Source organism: Coregonus clupeaformis, unplaced genomic scaffold, assembly GCF_020615455.1.
Source record: "Coregonus clupeaformis isolate EN_2021a unplaced genomic scaffold, ASM2061545v1 scaf0045, whole genome shotgun sequence".
NCBI classification, from domain to species: Eukaryota; Metazoa; Chordata; class Actinopteri; order Salmoniformes; family Salmonidae; genus Coregonus; species Coregonus clupeaformis.
The window spans coordinates 101,465-120,077 of NW_025533500.1; the positions used below are offsets into that span (position 1 = coordinate 101,465).

Genomic DNA, 18,613 nt, shown 5'->3' on the forward strand with positions numbered 1-18,613 from the left:
TCTCTGCCTCTCCCCCAGTCTCTCCCTCTCTCCCAGTCTCTCCCCTCTCCCAGTCTCTCCCTCTCTCCCAGTCTCTCCCTCTCCCAGTCTCTCCCTCTCCCCTCTCTCCCTCTCCCCCAGTCTCTCCCTCTCCCCTCTCTCCCTCTCTCCCAGTCTCTCCCTCTCCCCCTCTCCCTCTCTCCCCAGTCTCTCCCTCTCTCCCCAGTCTCTCCCTCCCCCCAGTCTCCCCCTCTCTCCCAGTCTCTCCCTCTCCCCCAGTCTCTCCCTCTCCCCCAGTCTCTCCCTCTCCCCTCTCTCCCTCTCCCCCAGTCTCTCCCTCTCTCCCAGTCTCTCTCTCTCCCAGTCTCTCCCTCTCCCCCAGTCTCTCCCTCTCCCAGTCTCTCCCTCTCCCCTCTCTCCCTCTCCCCCAGTCTCTCCCTCTCCCCCTCTCTGCCTCTCCCCCAGTCTCTCCCTCTCTCCCAGTCTCTCCATCTCCCCCAGTCTCTCCCTCTCCCCCAGTCTCTCCCTCTCCCCCTCTCTCCCTCTCCCCCAGTCTCTCCCTCTCCCCCAGTCTCCCCCTCTCTCCCAGTCTCTCCCTCTCTCCCAGTCTCTCCCTCTCCCCAAGTCTTTCCCTCTCCCCCAGTCTCTCCCTCTCCCCCAGTCTCTCCCTCTCCCCTCTCTGCCTCTCCCCCGTCTCTCCCTCTCTCCCAGTCTCTCCCTCTCCCAGTCTCTCCCTCTCTCCCAGTCTCTCCCTCTCCCAGTCTCTCCCTCTCCCCCTCTCTCCCTCTCCCCCAGTCTCTCCCTCTCCCCCTATCTCCCTCTCTCCCAGTCTCTCCCTCTCCCCCTCTCTCCTCTCTCCCCAGTCTCTCCCTCTCCCCCAGTCTCCCCCTCTCTCCCAGTCTCTCCCTCTCCCCAGTCTCTCCCTCTCCCCAGTCTCTCCCTCTCCCCCAGTCTCTCCCTCTCCCCCTCTCTCCCTCTCCCCCAGTCTCTCCTCTCCCCCAGTCTCTCCCTCTCCCCAGTCTCTCCCTCTCTCCCAGTCTCTCCCTCTCCCCAGTCTCCCCTCTCCCCCAGTCTCTCCTCTCTCCCAGTCTCTCTCTCTCCCTATCTCCCTCTCCCCCAGTCTCTCCCTCTCCCCCAGTCTCTCCCTCTCCCCTCTCTCCCTCTCCCCAGTCTCTCCCTCTCTCCCAGTCTCCCTCTCCCCAGTCTCTCCCTCTCTCCCAGTCTCTCTCTCCCCCCTCTCCCTCTTTCCCAGTCTCTCCCTCTCCCCCAGTCTCTGCCTCTCTCCCAGTCTCTCTCTCTCCCCCTCTCTCCCTCTCTCCCAGTCTCTCTTCTCCCCTCTCTCCCTCTCTCCCAGTCTCTCCTCTCCCCGTCTCCCTCTCCCCAGTCTCTCCCTCTCCCCCAGTCTCTCCCTCTCCCCAGTCTCTCCCTCTCCCCCAGTCTCTCCCCTCTCCCCTCTCTGCCTCTCCCCCAGTCTCTCCCAATCTCTCCCAGTCTCTCCCAGTCTCTCCCAGTCTCTCCCAGTCTCTCCCAGTCTCTCCCCAGTCTCTCCCTCTCTCCCAGTCTCTGCCTCTCCCCCTCTCTGCCTCTCCCCTCTCTGCCTCTCCCCCTCTCTCCCTCTCCCCCAGTCTCTCCCAGTCTCTCCCAGTCTCTCCCAGTCTCTCCCAGTCTCTCCCCAGTCTCTCCCCAGTCTCTCCCTCTCCCCCAGTCTCTCCCTCTCCCCCTCTCTGCCTCTCCCCCAGTCTCTCCCAGTCTCTCCCAGTCTCTCCCAGTCTCTCCCAGTCTCTCCCAGTCTCTCCCAGTCTCTCCCCAGTCTCTCCCTCTCTCCCAGTCTCTGCCTCTCCCCCAGTCTCTCCCTCTCCCCCAGTCTCCCCCTCTCCCCCAGTCTCTCTCTCTCCCCCTCTCTGCCTCTCCCCCAGTCTCTCCCTCTCCCCCAGTCTCCCCCTCTCTCCCCAGTCTCTCCCTCTCCCCCAGTCTCTCCCTCTCCCCCTCTCTCCCTCTCCCCCAGTCTCTCCCTCTCCCCCAGTCTCTCCCTCTCCCCCTCTCTGCCTCTCCCCAGTCTCTCCCAGTCTCTCCCTCTCTCCCAGTCTCTCCCTCTCCCCCAGTCTCTCCTCTCCCCCAGTCTCTCCCTCTCCCCCTCTCTCCCTCTCCCCCAGTCTCCCCCTCTCCCCCAGTCTCTCCCTCTCCCCAGTCTCTCCCTCTCCCCCAGTCTCTCCCTCTCCCCCTCTCTCCCCAGTCTCTCCCTCTCTCCCAGTCTCTCCCTCTCCCCCAGTCTCCCCCTCTCCCCAGTCTCTCCTCTCTCCCCAGTCTCTCCCTCTCCCCCAGTCTCTCCCTCTCTCCCAGTCTCTCCCTCTCCCCCAGTCTCTCCCTCTCCCCCAGTCTCTCCCTCTCCCCCTCTCTCCCTCTCCCCCAGTCTCCCCCTCTCCCCCAGTCTCTCCTCTCCCCCAGTCTCTCCCTCTCCCCCTCTCTCCCTCTCCCCCAGTCTCCCCCTCTCCCCCAGTCTCTCCCTCTCCCCCAGTCTCTCCCTCTCCCCCAGTCTCTCCCTCTCCCCCAGTCTCTCCCTCTCCCCTCTCTCCCTCTCCCCCAGTCTCTCCATCTCCCCCAGTCTCTCCCTCTCCCCCTCTCTGCCTCTCCCCAGTCTCTCCATCTCCCCAGTCTCTCCCTCTCCCCCTCTCTGCCTCTCCCCCAGTCTCTCCCTCTCCCCTCTCTCCCTCTCCCCCAGTCTCTCCATCTCCCCCAGTCTCTCCCTCTCCCCCTCTCTGCCTCTCCCCCAGTCTCTCCCTCTCCCCCTCTCCCTCTCCCCAGTCTCTCCCTCTCCCCTCTCTCCCTCTCCCCAGTCTCTCCCTCTCCCCCTCTCCCCTCTCTCCCCAGTCTCTCCCTCTCCCCCAGTCTCCCCCTCTCTCCCAGTCTCTCCCTCTCCCCAGTCTCTCCCCTCTCCCCAGTCTCTCCCTCTCTCCCAGTCTCTGCCTCTCCCCCTCTCTCCCTCTCTCTCAGTCTCTCCCTCTCCCCCAGTCTCTGCCTCTCCCCCAGTCTCTCCCTCTCCCCCAGTCTCTCCCTCTCTCCCAGTCTCTCCCTCTCCCCCAGTCTCTCCCTCTCCCCCAGTCTCTCCCTCTCTCCCAGTCTCTGCCTCTCCCCCTCTCTCCCTCTCTCCCAGTCTCTCCCTCTCCCCCAGTCTCTGCCTCTCCCCCAGTCTCTCCCTCTCCCCCAGTCTCTCCCTCTCTCCCAGTCTCTCCCTCTCCCCCAGTCTCTCCCTCTACCCCAGTCTCTCCCTCTCCCCCTCTCTGCCTCTCCGCCAGTCTCTCCATCTCCCCCAGTCTCTCCCTCTCCCCCAGTCTCTATTCTGCCACTGTGTACTCTCTGTTTAGAGCCAAATAGCATTCTAGTTTGCTCTGTTTTGTAAGACAGAAATAAAGGTGTTCCTAAAAAGGTCCAGTTGCCAGGACCACAAATACAAATTCCACCTAGACACCGTTGCCCTAGAGCACACAAAAAAACTATACATACCTCGGCCTTAACATCAGCCACAGGTAACTTCCACAAAGCTGTGAACGATCTGAGAGACAAGGCAAGAATGGCATTCAATGCCATCAAAAGGAACATAACATTTGACATACCAATTAGGATCTGGCTAAAAATACTTGAATCAGTTATAGAACCCATTGCCCTTTATGGTTGTGAGGTATGGGATCCGCTCAGCAACCAAGAATTTAGACAATGGGACAAAAACCAAATTGAGACTGCATGCAGAATTCTGCAAAAATATCCTCTGTGTACAACGAAAAACACCAAATAATGCATGCAGAGCAGAATTAGGCTGATCCTCGCAAATTATCAAAATCCAGAAAAGAGCCATTAAATTCTATAACCACTTAAAAGGAAGTGATTCCCAAACTTTCCATAACAAAGCCATCACCTACAGAGAGATGAACTTGGAGAAGAGTCCCCTAAATAAGCTCTCTCTCTCTCTCTCTCTCTCTCTCTCTCTCTCTCTCTCTCTCTCTCTCTCTCTCTCTCTCTCTCTCTCTCTCTCTCTCTCTCTCTCTCTCTCTCTCTCTCTCTCTCTCTCTCTCTCTCTCTCTCTTCTCTCTCTCTCTCTCTCTCTCTCTCTCTCTCTCTCTCTCTCTCTCAGCACCCGGCAGATTGTTGTGACTGGCTTTTCTCAACTATCAATATGCTGCTGAGGTGTGTGTGTGTGTGTGTTTCACACCTATCAGTATGCCACTGGAGTGATAGATGAGTGCTTGGACCCTGAACATACTGCTTGGTACCTGACTGGCTGTCTGACTGGCTGTCTGACTGGCTGTCTGACTGGCTGTCTGACTGGCTGTCTGACTGGCTGTCTGACTGTCTGACTGTCTGACTGTTTGACTGGCTGTCTGACTGACTGACTGGCTGTCTGACTGGCTGTCTGACTGGCTGTCTGACTGTCTGACTGACTGTCTGACTGACTGACTGGCTGTCTGACTGGCTGTCTGACTGGCTGACTGACTGGCTGTCTGACTGTCTGACTGACTGTCTGACTGTTTGACTGGCTGTCTGACTGGCTGTCTGACTGGCTGACTGACTGGCTGTCTGACTGTCTGACTGACTGTCTGACTGTTTGACTGGCTGTCTGACTGACTGACTGGCTGTCTGACTGGCTGTCTGACTGGCTGACTGACTGGCTGTCTGAGTGTCTGACTGACTGTCTGACTGTTTGACTGGCTGTCTGACTGACTGACTGGCTGTCTGACTGGCTGTCTGACTGGCTGTCTGACTGGCTGTCTGACTGGCTGTCTGACTGGCTGACTGGCTGTCTGACTGGCTGTCTGACTGGCTGTCTGACTGGCTGTCTGACTGGCTGTCTGACTGGCTGTCTGACTGGCTGGCTGTCTGACTGGCTGTCTGACTGGCTGACTGGCTGTCTGACTGGCTGTCTGACTGGCTGTCTGACTGTCTGACTGTCTGACTGGCTGTCTGACTGGCTGTCTGACTGGCTGTCTGACTGTCTGACTGGCTGTCTGACTGGCTGTCTGACTGTCTGACTGGCTGTCTGGCTGTCTGACTGGCTGTCTGACTGGCTGTCTGACTGGCTGTCTGACTGGCTGACTGGCTGTCTGGCTGGCTGTCTGACTGGCTGTCTGACTGGCTGTCTGACTGGCTGTCTGGCTGTCTGACTGGCTGTCTGACTGTCTGACTGGCTGTCTGACTGGCTGTCTGACTGTCTGACTGGCTGTCTGACTGGCTGTCTGACTGGCTGTCTGACTGGCTGACTGGCTGTCTGACTGGCTGTCTGACTGTCTGACTGGCTGTCTGACTGGCTGTCTGACTGTCTGACTGGCTGTCTGACTGGCTGTCTGACTGGCTGTCTGACTGGCTGACTGGCTGTCTGGCTGGCTGTCTGACTGGCTGTCTGACTGGCTGTCTGACTGGCTGTCTGGCTGTCTGACTGGCTGTCTGACTGTCTGACTGGCTGTCTGGCTGGCTGGCTGTCTGACTGGCTGTCTGACTGGCTGTCTGACTGGCTGTCTGACTGTCTGACTGACTGTCTGACTGACTGACTGGCTGTCTGACAGGCTGTCTGACTGGCTGACTGACTGGCTGTCTGACTGTCTGACTGACTGTCTGACTGTTTGACTGGCTGTCTGACTGGCTGACTGACTGACTGGCTGTCTCACTGGCTGTCTGACTGGCTGACTGACTGGCTGTCTGACTGTCTGACTGACTGTCTGACTGTTTGACTGGCTGTCTGACTGGCTGACTGACTGGCTGTCTGACTGGCTGTCTGACTGTCTGACTGACTGTCTGACTGACTGACTGGCTGTCTGACTGGCTGTCTGACTGGCTGTCTGACTGGCTGTCTGACTGGCTGTCTGACTGGCTGTCTGACTGGCTGTCTGACTGGCTGACTGGCTGTCTGGCTGGCTGGCTGTCTGACTGGCTGTCTGACTGTCTGACTGGCTGTCTGACTGGCTGTCTGGCTGTCTGACTGGCTGTTTGACTGGCTGACTGGCTGTCTGGCTGTTTGGCTGGCTGTCTGACTGGCTGTCTGACTGGCTGTCTGACTGGCTGTCTGACTGGCTGTCTGACTGGCTGTCTGGCTGGCTGTCTGACTGGCTGTCTGACTGGCTGACTGACTGGCTGTCTGACTGGCTGTCTGACTGGCTGTCTGGCTGTCTGACTGGCTGTTTGACTGGCTGACTGGCTGTCTGGCTGACTAGTAATTACACCATCATTCCTCAGACAGAGATGGAGACTTGTTTTGTGCTTACGGTGAAATATGTTGTATATGGTGAAATATGTTGAATATGGTGAAATATGTTGTATATGGCAGATCAACCAATAACAAACTATATAAAATGCAAGTCTGTTTGTCCTTCTCTTCAATACAGTGGCATATTGTTAACGTGCATTTTCTTCACGCCCCCACCTACTCCCTCAACTCACACACCTCTATCCCTCCTCCTGCCCCCCCCCCATCATCCCCCTCTCCTAGCTGCCCCCCCTCCTCTCCTCCTCTCCTCCTTTCCCCTCTTCTCCACCATCTCCTCTCTTCCCTGTCACAGTGAGAGGGCCATTAGAGACCATTAAGGTCCCAGTCCTGATAGACAGTGTGACAGGAGGAGAGGAGAGGAGAGGAGAGGAGAGGAGAGGAGAGGAGAGGAGAGGAGAGGAGAGGAGAGGAGAGGAGAGGAGAGGAGAGGAGAGGAGAGGAGAGGAGAGGAGAGGAGAGGAGAGGAGAGGAGAGGAGAGGAGAGGAGAGGAGAGGAGAGGAGAGGAGTAAAGAGAGAGTTTGAGAGGAGAAGAGGAGGAGAGGAGGAGGGAAGAGAGAGAGTGAGAGTTTTGATGGACAGAATGTTATGGCCAGCTAGCAGATTTGGTTCCTTGGAACTTGTGGGAATGTTTTTTTTGGGTTTCCCATTGGGAACAAAGCCACACTTAAAAATAATGCTTTTCTGAGAACGGAAAGGAACATTTCACCTGTTCTGGGAATGTTCATTTTTAGGTTGGAGGGAGGTTTTCACTGAGCATTTTCCTGGAATGTTTTATTAACGTTCTGAGAATGGAACTTATAGGTTATTTGAAGGTAATTCATTCATTAACATTCTGAGAACATGTTTCAATAAGACTTTTAATAATACTGCTAGCTTAGTTTGGGCTAACTGTTTTGAACTCCACCCTCAGGTACACTGTAAACCCTAATAAGTTCACATAACTCAAAAATTATTTTGTAACAGATTACACAAAAATATTTTAGTGATGTTTTTAAATGTTTTAAGTTTACATAAAATAAAAATTACATTTACAGTTGCCTTAAATTATCTCAATGTTATCTTATAAATATTGATATTCCTCAACTTATAATTAGGGAGTAATTCACTCAAATTTTTCAATATTTTTCAACTCATATAATGTGGGAAATACACTCAAAATTTTCAATATTTTTCAACTCATATAATGTGGGAAATACACTCAAAACTTTCAATATTCTTCAACTCATAAATGTGGGAAATACACTCAAAATATTAAATATTCTTCAACTCATATAATGTGTGAAATACACTCAAAATTTTCAATATTCTTCAACTCATAATGTGGGACATGCAATCAAAATTAATTCTAAACTGAAATACTGATGTCGGTCCATTACACAATTATAATCAGCGAATAATGTTAGAAAACATGAAAGTGACACCACAGTGACAATTTAACTTTTTTTTTATTCAACACAATGTGCTTTTAAAAAGGCACAAATCAAAAGGAGCTCAGTCAAAACAAAGTGCTTGTCATAAATTAAAACAAAAAAGGAAAAGGAAATGACTCCATAAAAACAAAATGTGTTTTAAAGTACATTAAGTGTTAATAGTTCCATATTCTGATAGTGGTCATTGCTACAGAGGGTAGATTCAGTATTTTGGGTCTCCATATCACACTATTCAGTAAACATTATGATAAAAACTCACAAAGGCTTCATGATAAAATTCAATAAGATTCTAATTATAATCCATCCTCAACAGCAATGACAACTATTAGAATGTGGAGCCATTTAAAACGTTTTGGCACTTACTGTACCTTGAAGGCTGCAACTCACTTTTTTAAAATAAAACATTCAAATAAAAGTACTGGTTTCTACTGTGCCGTACTTCAACTGGCAACATCAAGGTAAGCATTAGGTCACACAACATTAAACATGTATAGTGCATGAATTCAACAGTCGTTTCCCACAAGTACAGTACAAAAACTTGGGCTTGGCAATACGTCAATGTTGTGATATTTATCTATTAACAATCAATGTATTAAATCTGAGGTAGAAGAGGCAAACAGTGTAACATATTAAACATGAGGTAGAAGAGGCAAATTATTACATTTGTAAAGAGGGGAAAAAAACTAAAAACATCCTCAATACTCAGCTCAACAAATAGTCCATTCTGAGTGATTCACTCATTGAACAAATCATTCTTCAGTGTCAGTAGACGGCCTTTCAGTGGTTTGTTGTCCTCAAGACACATCACAACTTTTTGGATAAATGTGAATGTAAGCTCAAGATTCTTTGGGTACTGTAGGTCTAGTGCATAGACATACCCAAAGAGCAGGAGAAATGAGTCAGCCAGGTTTGTGGGACCACTCACAAGTATTTCATCTTCCACGACAATACAGATGCTCTCAGGGCTGAAGAGGGCCGCATCAGTAGTATCATCAGTGACAACTGTCAGGAGAGCCACCGGAGTGTCAGTGAGGTCTGGACCATCTGCTGACTATAAAACACAAATAATACAAAAATGAGTTCAGCCCCTCAAGGATACAAATCATGCTAATGATGTCTAGACATTACGGTCACTTTGCACTTAGACTGCAACTAAGCTACATGTTTAAACTATTTTCTTTACACATGCTTATTATTTTATGTTAGTTTCACACCTACCTGTAAGCATACTTTTTGTTTAGTGGAATTCTTTATACTTACCTTTTCATTTATGTAATTTCTACATGTCAGTTTGCAGAATAACAACTCAAGGAAACTTCATAAACAGGTCCTGGGGGCTATTCCAGAAAGGAGGTTCAACAAACTGAGCCTAACGCTGAACTCAGAGTTGACTTACCCTGTGAAGTGAAACTGAGTTTTCAGTTACAGAACAGCTGATCTGAGTTAGGTAAGTTGACTCAGAGTACGTTAACTCGGAGTTGAGCTTGTGCCTGACGACTAGTAAAAAGCCATCATCAATGGAGCTCCGATACGGTTATTCACCATGGCAACGGGAGAAAACAGGAAGCAGACATTTTCTGGCTGCGGCTGTTATATAAATCACTGACAGAGTTTCAGATGCAGTCGTCTTTTCATTTTGAATTTAACATCACTTTATTTTATATTAGCCTTTAAGGAAGTGGTTGAATGTTGTTCAATGTTTTATTTTAGGCTATTTTGTTTTATTTAAAATCGGCTGAAAATGAAATATAAAAACATTTTATCTCATACTCAATGCGGCGACAAACTAGAAACACGGACTTTGAAATTACGTTGTTGGAAAAATACAATTGGCTATACTGATGGTTTTCACATAACCTGCTTTCTGGAATGCCCCTCTGGTTCTCCTAGAGTTCTTTGAGTGATGTCATGTTTAAGCTGACTGAATAGCTAAGCAAAGGGATTGATAGTGAGGCCAGTACACTTACATTACAGGTCCTGAAAAACTTGGAGGCATCTTCACGCAGGTACACAGGAAGTGCACGAAGGACGAGGGCCCGTCTCATATTTACATCACGTTGTTCCTACATGGACAAAAAATATCCATTACAATAATAATTACACAAATATCAAAAACATTCATTGTACACTAATTATAGTAAAAATGAAAATGTTAAAAGATAAGCAAGTTAGTTATTAACAAGCAAAGCATCAAAGTTGTGTGCTTATAGATCTGCTATTTCTGTTGTTGTTCTTTGTATTTAACAAAGTATTAATAAAGGGGTTCAAGTGATCAACTGTTGACCCCACAGTTGAGATAAAAACATTTAGAGAAATAGCAAAAGAATGACTGTGGAAACACATAAAATAAAACCAATTATTAGTGTAACCCTCTCACCAGGCTCGAATTTGACTCTCACGATATTACCTTATTTAGAATATCTGAACAGCATGGGATATTAGGTGAGAAGGACATCTCCAATAAGAATCCCTATTGTAAACTTGCTAGGGTGAATGACAAATAGGGTATTAACTTCAGATAGAATGATTATAGACTTGGTTATTGTTATAAGGATATGCTTTCCCATGCATTAAATGAAACTGAAACAGTAAATGACTCCACCAATACAACAGACATAAGGTTCAAGATCTATATTAATCAAATGTTCAATGTATCACATCAAAAGAAATACAAATTATAAACCCCAATGATTTTTCCACAACCCCATGTCCAAATTATTTGCAAGCTGGCTTAAACCCTGGGCGCGCGTTGGAGCTCATAAAAAAAATGACGACATACATAAAGTCCCGAAGTCCACCCCACATTTGTAGTTACTCACTACTTGTAGATAATGCCTCAGCAAAATATAGTAGTTCCGTGCAGGTGTCCTCACAAGATCCACCGCGAACACAGCTATCAATGCAGCCAGTACTCGGTAGCAGCAACAGACATCCGTTGGAAACCCGGACTGATCGTCACAAGCAATTCTCTCCAAGTCTTGCACGATGCTAGGCTAACCTCTAGGATGTCGAATGTCTCCACAACGCGACGGCAGCTTCAGTCTCCACTTGGTCTTTCTTAACTAAATAATAAACACTCTCTTATAGAAATAAAATCAGGATTTCCCTTAAAAAAAACTCTGTAGGTATGGTTTTGTTCTCTCTTTATCGTTTCCTTTGGTCGTTTTTCCTTCACCAACCCCACTAACGTCTCTCCTCTCCCTTCTTTCAACTTTTCCCTCCCTTTTCTTTCCCGGCAACCAGTCCACTCTCCCATTGGCCACAACTTAACAAGTTAGCTCATTGGTCAAAAGATACGTGGGAAATTTAAACTTAAAAGTAAACCAACCTATTCACTTGTACATTTTTTAAAAACATTGCTTCAAAAGAAATGCATTAATGACATTACAAATCAGGAGCTATTCGATCACCTTTTAAATCTAATACCAATGAATTATAACAAATACACTCTATACTTGGTTTTAGCAATGTATTACATTAGTAACACTATTTCATAATACATCCTACCTGAACTGTTAAAAGGATTTCGAGATGATCTCACAACCACACACTTGAGCCTAGGAAGAAATACAAACACAGGCCTGGTTAGCATCATGATAACACACTCACATTATGTTGTTTAGCATTGTTCGTTTCACGCTAGCACACACGTACACACAGCTCGATAACGTAAAATATTTACTGTGTAAGGCAGACACTTATTGAAATAAGTATACTCACAGTACGCACTTGCATTACCGCGAACAGCGAAAACTCATGGACCTTCCTCCACCGTCAATGTCCCGGGCAAACATGCATTATGGGAAATGTAGTTCATCCAGGAAACCTGCTGATAACGTTACACCGTTGTAAGATGAAGTAACGTAACGTATTTGTCACATATTTAACAACTTCTAAAGTTACAATTACTTAGATTTTTAAACTATTTACAACAAATATTCACTGTGCACATTGTACAAATGTATTCCCAGTTCCACATTTAAGACTATCGAAATTCAATTTTTAAAAAAACAACAAAAACAACATTAGAGTTACTTACCAAATCAGAGGTGATGATAAGATGGCGCTTAAGAAAACGAAGGCAATAAGACTAATGATAAAAACGGAGGTGGTGGTGGTTTCAAGCGAGCAGCATAAAAGTGCGCATTGCAAACAAATTAAAACAAATTAAACTGTGTTCCACATCCACACGGGCGGCCCAAACATCCCCGCATCAAGGCAAATTCAAGATGGCTGACTCAGCTTTCCTGAGGGAGAGATGACCCACCCACCAGAACGTCATGACGTCGATAACGTCATGACACTACCTAAACTTTTTGAGCGTTCCACACAAATTACCTATAAAATATTGAGCCCTCTTCAATTAAAGTGGCATAAATCTCAACAGAGCTCAACACTTTATAGTTTGGTCAACTGCATAACGACATTTGACTGTTATGACCTTATTACTTATGAGCTAGTACAACTGTTTGGGATTACAGTGTAGGACACATGTCAATTAATTTGCTTAGGCATTAATCACGCAAACACATTTCTTTTTTATTGTGGCGCTGCATCAATGAGATGCAAACCTAAAATCTTCTGTTTCCATGGAATTAGTCCACTGCGCCACCAGGATTAGTCTATTCAAACAGACCCCATTTCAAAGGAAACAAGATCATTAAGATTAACTTTAAGCATCAGTTGTCAGAGCAGCTTACTGATAACTGCACTTTGTATTTATTTCACCTTTATTTAACCAGGTAAGAAGCCAGTTGAGAACAAGTTCTCATTTACAACTGCGACCTGGCCAAGATAAAGCAAAGCAGTGCGATTAAAAACAACAACACAGAGTTACATATGGGGTAAAACAAAACATACTGTCAATAACACAATAGAAAATCTATATACAGTGTGTGAAAATGTAGCAAGTTATGGAGGTAAGGCAATAAATAGGCTATAGTGCAAAATAATTACAATTAGTATTAACACTGGAATGATAGATGTGCAAGAGATGATGTGCAAATAGAGATACTGGGGTGCAAATGAGCAAAATAAATAACAATATAGGGATGAGGTAGTTGGGTGGGCTAATTTCAGATGGGCTGTGTACAGGTGCAGTGATCGGTAAGGTGCTCTGACAACTGATGCTTAAAGTTAGTGAGGGAGATAAGAGTCTCCAGCTTCAGAGATTTTTGCAATTCGTTCCAGTCATTGGCAGCAGAGAACTGGAAGGAATGGCGACCAAAGGAGGTGTTGGCTTTGGGGATGACCAGTGAGATATACCTGCTGGAGCGCATACTACGGGTGGGTGTTGCTATGGTGACCAATGAGCTAAGATAAGGCGGGGATTTGCCTAGCAGTGATTTATAGATGGCCTGGAGCCAGTGGGTTTGACGACGAATATGTAGTGAGGACCAGCCAACAAGAGCGTACAGGTCACAGTGGTGGGTAGTATATGGGGCTTTGGAGACAAAACGGATGGCACTGTGATAGACTACATCCAATTTGCTGAGTAGAGTGTTGGAGGCTATTTTGTAAATGACATCGCCAAAGTCAAGGATCGGTAGGATAGTTTGTTTTACGAGGGCATGTTTGGCAGCATGAGTGAAGGAGGCTTTGTTCCGAAATAGGAAGCTGATTCTGGATTTAACTTTGGATTGGAGATTCTTAATGTGAGTCTGGAAGGAGAGTTTACAGTCTAACCAGACACCTAGATATTTGTAGTTGTCCACATACTCTAGGTCAGACCCGTCGAGAGTAGTGATTCTAGTCGGGTGGGCGGGTGCCAGCAGCGTTCGATTGAAGAGCATACATTTAGTTTTACTAGTGTTTAAGAGCAGTTGGATGCTACTGAAGGAGTGTTGTATGGCATTGAAGCTCGTTTGGAGGTTTGTTAACACAGTGTCCAATGAAGGGCCAGATGTATACAAAATGATGACGTCTGCGTAGAGGTGGATCTAAGAGTCACCAGCAGCAAGAGCGACATCATTGATATACACAGAGAATAGAGTCGGCCCAATAATTGAACCCTGTGGCACCCCCAGAGAGACTGCCATAGGTCCAGACAACAGGCCCTCCGATTTGACACATTGAACTCTATCTGAGAAGTAGTTGGTGAACCAGGCAAGGCAGTCATTTGAGAAACCAAGGCTTTTTAGTCTGCCAATAAGAATGTGGTGGTTGACAGAGTCGAAAGCCTTGCAGTGGTTGCAGTGGAGGGTGCAGAGCTGGTGGCCGGGGTCGTGGTAGCCAGGTGGAACGCATGGCCAGCCGTAGCATAATGTTTGTTGAAATTCTCGATTATTGTATATTTATCGGTGGTGATAGTGTTTCCTAGCCTCAGTGCAGTGGGCAGCTGGGAGGAAGTGCTCTTATTCTCCATGGACTTTACAGTGTCCCAAAACTTTTTGGAGTTAGTGCTACAGGATGCACATTTCTGTTTGAAAAAGTTAGCCTTTGCTTTCCTAACTGCTTGTGTATATTGGTTCCTAACTTCCCTGAAAAGTTGCATATCGCGAGGGCTATTTGATGCTAATGCAGTACGCCACAGGATGTTTTTGTGCTGGTCAAGGGCAGTCAAGTCTGAGGAGAACCAGGGGCTATATCTGTTCTTAGTTCTGCATTTTTTGAATGGGGCATGCTTATTTAAGATTGAGAGGAAATTACTTTTAAGGAACAACCAGGCATCCTCTACTGATGGAATGAGATCTATATCCATCCAGGATACCTGGGCCAGGTCAATTAGAAAGGGAGTGTTTGACAGTGATGAGGGGTGGTCGTTTGACCGCGGACCCGTTATGGACACAGGCAATAAGGCAGTGATCGCTGAGATCCTGGTTGAAGACAGCGGAGGTGTATTTAGAGGGTAAGTTAGTCAGGATGATATCTTTGAGGGTACCCATGTTAACGGATTTAGGGTTGTACCTGGTAGGTTCGTTGATAATTTGTGTGAGATTGAGGGCATCTAGTTTGGATTGTAGGATGGCCGGGGTGTTAAGCGTATCCCAATTTAGGTCACCAAGCAGTACGAACTCTGAGGATAAATGGGGGGCAATCAATTCACATATGGTGTCCAGGGCACAGCTGGGGGCTGAGGGGGGTCTGTAGCAAGCAGCAACAGTGCGAAACTTATTTCTGGAAAGGTGGATTTTTAGAAGTAGAAGCTCAAACTGTTTGGGCACAGACCTGGATAGTATGATAGAGCTCTGCAGGCTATCTCCAATGACTGGAACAAACTGCAAAAATCTCTGAAGCTGGAGACACTTATCTCCCTCACTAACTTTAAGCATCAGTTGTCAGAGCACCTTACCGATCACTGCACCTGTACACAGCCCATCTGAAATTAGCCCACCCAACTACCTCATCCCCATATTGTTATTTATTTTGCTCATTTGCACCCCAGTATCTCTATTTGCACATCATCTCCTGCACATCTATTATTCCAGTGTTAATACTAAATTGTAATTATTTTGCACTATGGCCTATTTATTGCCTTACCTCCATAACTTACTACATTTGCACACACTGTATATATATTTTCTATTTTGTTATTGACTCTACGTTTTGTTTATCCCATATGTAACTCTGTGTTGTTGTTGATTTTATCGCACTGCTGTCACATTCGTTGTATAAAGGATCGGACCAAGGTGCAGCGTGGTATGCGTACATGGTCGTTTATTATTATAAACACACAAAATAACAAAAGCAACTGAACGTGAAGTTCAAGAGGCTAAACATCCAACAAGCCAAACAGAAACAATATCCCACAACTAAAGGTAGGCAAAATGGCTGCCTAAGTATGATCTCCAATCAGAGACAACGATCGACAGCTGCCTCTGATTGGGAAGCACACCCAGCCAACATAGAAATATATAACATAGATATGTCAACATTCACACCCTGACCAAACTAACTAGAGAATAACAGGTTTCTCAAGGTCAGGGCGTGACAACTGCTTTGCTTTATCTTGGCCAGGTCGCAGTTGTAAATGAAAACTTGTTCTCAACTGGCTTACCTGGTTAAATAAAGGTTAAATAAAAAATATAAAAAATAAAACACACCTGAACACTTTACAAGATAAAGGATAGAGATGTTTTGTTGATGCTGAGAATGGAATGTGTATGTTTTTAAACAACATTCTTAGAACGATCTTTGAACGTACTAATGTTTGCTTGGGGTATTTATGGAACCTTTTCTTAATGTTCCGAGAACATGACTTTAAATAGAACCATGAGGAAACCTGTAGGAAAAGTTATGCTGAAGTACTGAAATTCCGACCTAAGAAATACATGGTTCTCAGAATGTTATGTGTTAGCTGGGTATCCTGCACCATTCCCAGAACGTTATGTGTTAGCTGGGTATCCTGCACCATTCCCAGAACGTTGTGGGAAGGTTGTATGTGTCACACCCTGACTTATGGGACTCTAGTATGTTGAGTCAGGGTGTGGAGATCTATCTTGTTATTTCTATGTTTACTTTCTAGGTGTTGTATTTCTATGTTTGGCCGGGTGTGGTTCCCAATCAGAGACAGCTGTCGCTCGTTGTCTCTGATTGGGGATCATACTTAGGCAGCCAGTTTGCAATCATTAGTTGTGGGATCTTGCTCCGTGTAGAGGCTTGTGTATTGTGTTGAGCCTGAGGACTTCACGTTACATTGTTTTGTTGTTTTGTTCGTCTGTTTATCGTTGTAATAAACATGTATGCTTTTCACGCTCCGCCTTGGTCTGACCCGTCCTTAAACGAACGTGACAGTATGCAAAACATCCAGAGGACAGCCACGCTCTCACCAAGCTCTAAGAATCATATGGTTCTCAGAACGTTATATGCTAGCTGGGAGGAGTGTGCAGTGAGACGTTTGGGTGATTCATATTTGGGGTAATGGTAAGCTATTGACAGAGAACTGTTGATAACTGATTTGGGGTAAGGGTAAGATAATGAGGGAGGACTGTTGATAACTGATTTGGGGTAATGGTAAGGGAGGGACGTACAGCTGATTTGGGGAGAGTTGGGCTGTGCAGCAGATTTGGGGAGAGTTGGGAAGAGCAGCTGATGTGGGGAGAGTTGGGAAGAGCAGCTGATTTGGGGAGAGTTGAGGAGAACAGCTGATATGGGGAGAGTTGGGGAGAGAAGCTGATTTGGGGAGAGTTGGGGAGAGAAGCTGCTTTGGGGAGAGTTGAGGAGAGCAGCTGATTTGGGGAGAGTTTGAGGAGAACAGCTGATTTGGGGAGAGTTGGGGAGAGCAGCTGATTTGGGGAGAGTTGGGGAGAGAAGCTGATTTGGGGAGAGTTGGGGAGAGAAGCTGATTTGGGGAGAGTTGGGGAGAGCAGCTGATTTGGGGAGAGTTGAGGAGAACAGCTGATTTGGGGAGAGTTGGGGAGAGCAGCTGATTTGGGGAGAGTTTGAGGAGAACAGGTGGCTAGACTAGAGAACAGAACAGACCACAGCTCTCTAATAGCTCAGCTCTGAGGAAGAGGAGGAGGAGGAGGAGGAGGAGGAGGAGGTGATGGTTAGGGAGCTGATTTTGGGAGAGCAGCTGGCCAGACAGAACACAACACACAACAGCTGTGAAACAACATTACCTCTGCACTGAGGGAATATGAGCGAGTTCCTAAAGTAGGACAGGACACCGTAGAGTAGAGCAACCCTCAACTAACCTACAGTCTAAAAACCTGAAACTTCACTGGATCTCATACGTCTGACAAGGAAGGGTTGGTTAGAGGGACCTGTCTTTGTGTGTGTTTGTGTTAGATCTGTCAAATTGACACACACACACTCCAGTGATGCTATGTACACTCTTAGAAAAAAAGGGTTTCGAAAGGGTTGTGCGGCTGTCTTCATAGGAGAACCCTTTTTGGTTCCAGATAGAACCCTTTTTTGTTCCAGATAGAACTCTTGGATTCTACCTGGAACCAAAAGGGGTCCTTCAAAGGGTTCTCCTATGGGGACAGCCAAAGAACCCTTTTTGGATCTAGATCACACCTTTTTTGTTGGAGTGTAGAGAAGTCCCTCAGTACACACACTCGTGCCTCTACACACACATCTATATGAATTATGCCTGTAACGTCACTGCTCTCTTAGTAACATGATCAATACACCGCTGCCTCAGTAACGTGATCAATACACTGCTGCCTCAGTAACGTGATCAATACACTGCTGCCTCAGTAACGTGATCAATACACCGCTGCCTCAGTAACGTGATCAATACACTGCTGCCTCAGTAACGTGATCAATACACTGCTGCCTCAGTAACGTGATCAATACACTGCTGTCTCAGTAACATGTGATCAATACACTGCTGTCTCAGTAACGTGATCAATACACCGCTGCCTCAGTAACGTGATCAATACACTGCTGCCTCAGTAACGTGATCAATACACTGCTGCCTCAGTAACGTGATCAATACACTGCTGTCTCAGTAACATGTGATCAATACACTGCTGTCTCAGTAACGTGATCAATACACCGCTGTCTCAGTAACATGTGATCAATACACCGCTGCCTCAGTAACGTGATCAATACACTGCTGCCTCAGTAACGTGATCAATACACTGCTGCCTCAGTAACGTGATCAATACACTACTGTCTCAGTAACATGTGATCAATACACTGCTGTCTCAGTAACGTGATCAATACACTGCTGCCTCAGTAACGTGATCAATACACTGCTGCCTCAGTAACGTGATCAATACACTGCTGCCTCAGTAACGTGATCAATACACTGCTGCCTCAGTAACGTGATCAATACACCACTGCCTCAGTAACGTGATCAATACACTGCTGTCTCAGTAACGTGATCAATACACTGCTGCCTCAGTAACGTGTCATCAATACACCACTGCCTCAGTAACGTGATCAATACACCACTGCCTCAGTAACGTGATCAATACACCACTGCCTCAGTAACATGTGATCAATACACTGCTGCCTCAGTAACGTGATCAATACACTGCTGTCTCAGTAACGTGATCAATA

The 18,613-nt window shown here is 47.0% G+C and overlaps 1 long non-coding RNA gene across 2 annotated transcripts; it reads right to left on the reverse strand.

The window, feature by feature from the left end:
- Positions 1 to 7,656: 7,656 nt before the first annotated feature.
- LOC121559281 lies at positions 7,657 to 11,401 on the reverse strand. 2 transcript variants are annotated; one of them, XR_005998727.2, is made up of 4 exons: positions 11,381 to 11,401; positions 11,168 to 11,217; positions 9,628 to 9,723; positions 7,657 to 8,711 (listed from the first exon to the last, which is right to left on the reverse strand). It is a non-coding gene; the product is annotated as an uncharacterized LOC121559281 (long non-coding RNA). The 2 variants fall into 2 exon arrangements; XR_006658105.1 differs by lacking the exons at positions 11,168 to 11,217; positions 11,381 to 11,401 and adding an exon at positions 10,480 to 10,521.
- Between the last annotated feature and the right edge of the window lie 7,212 nt (positions 11,402 to 18,613).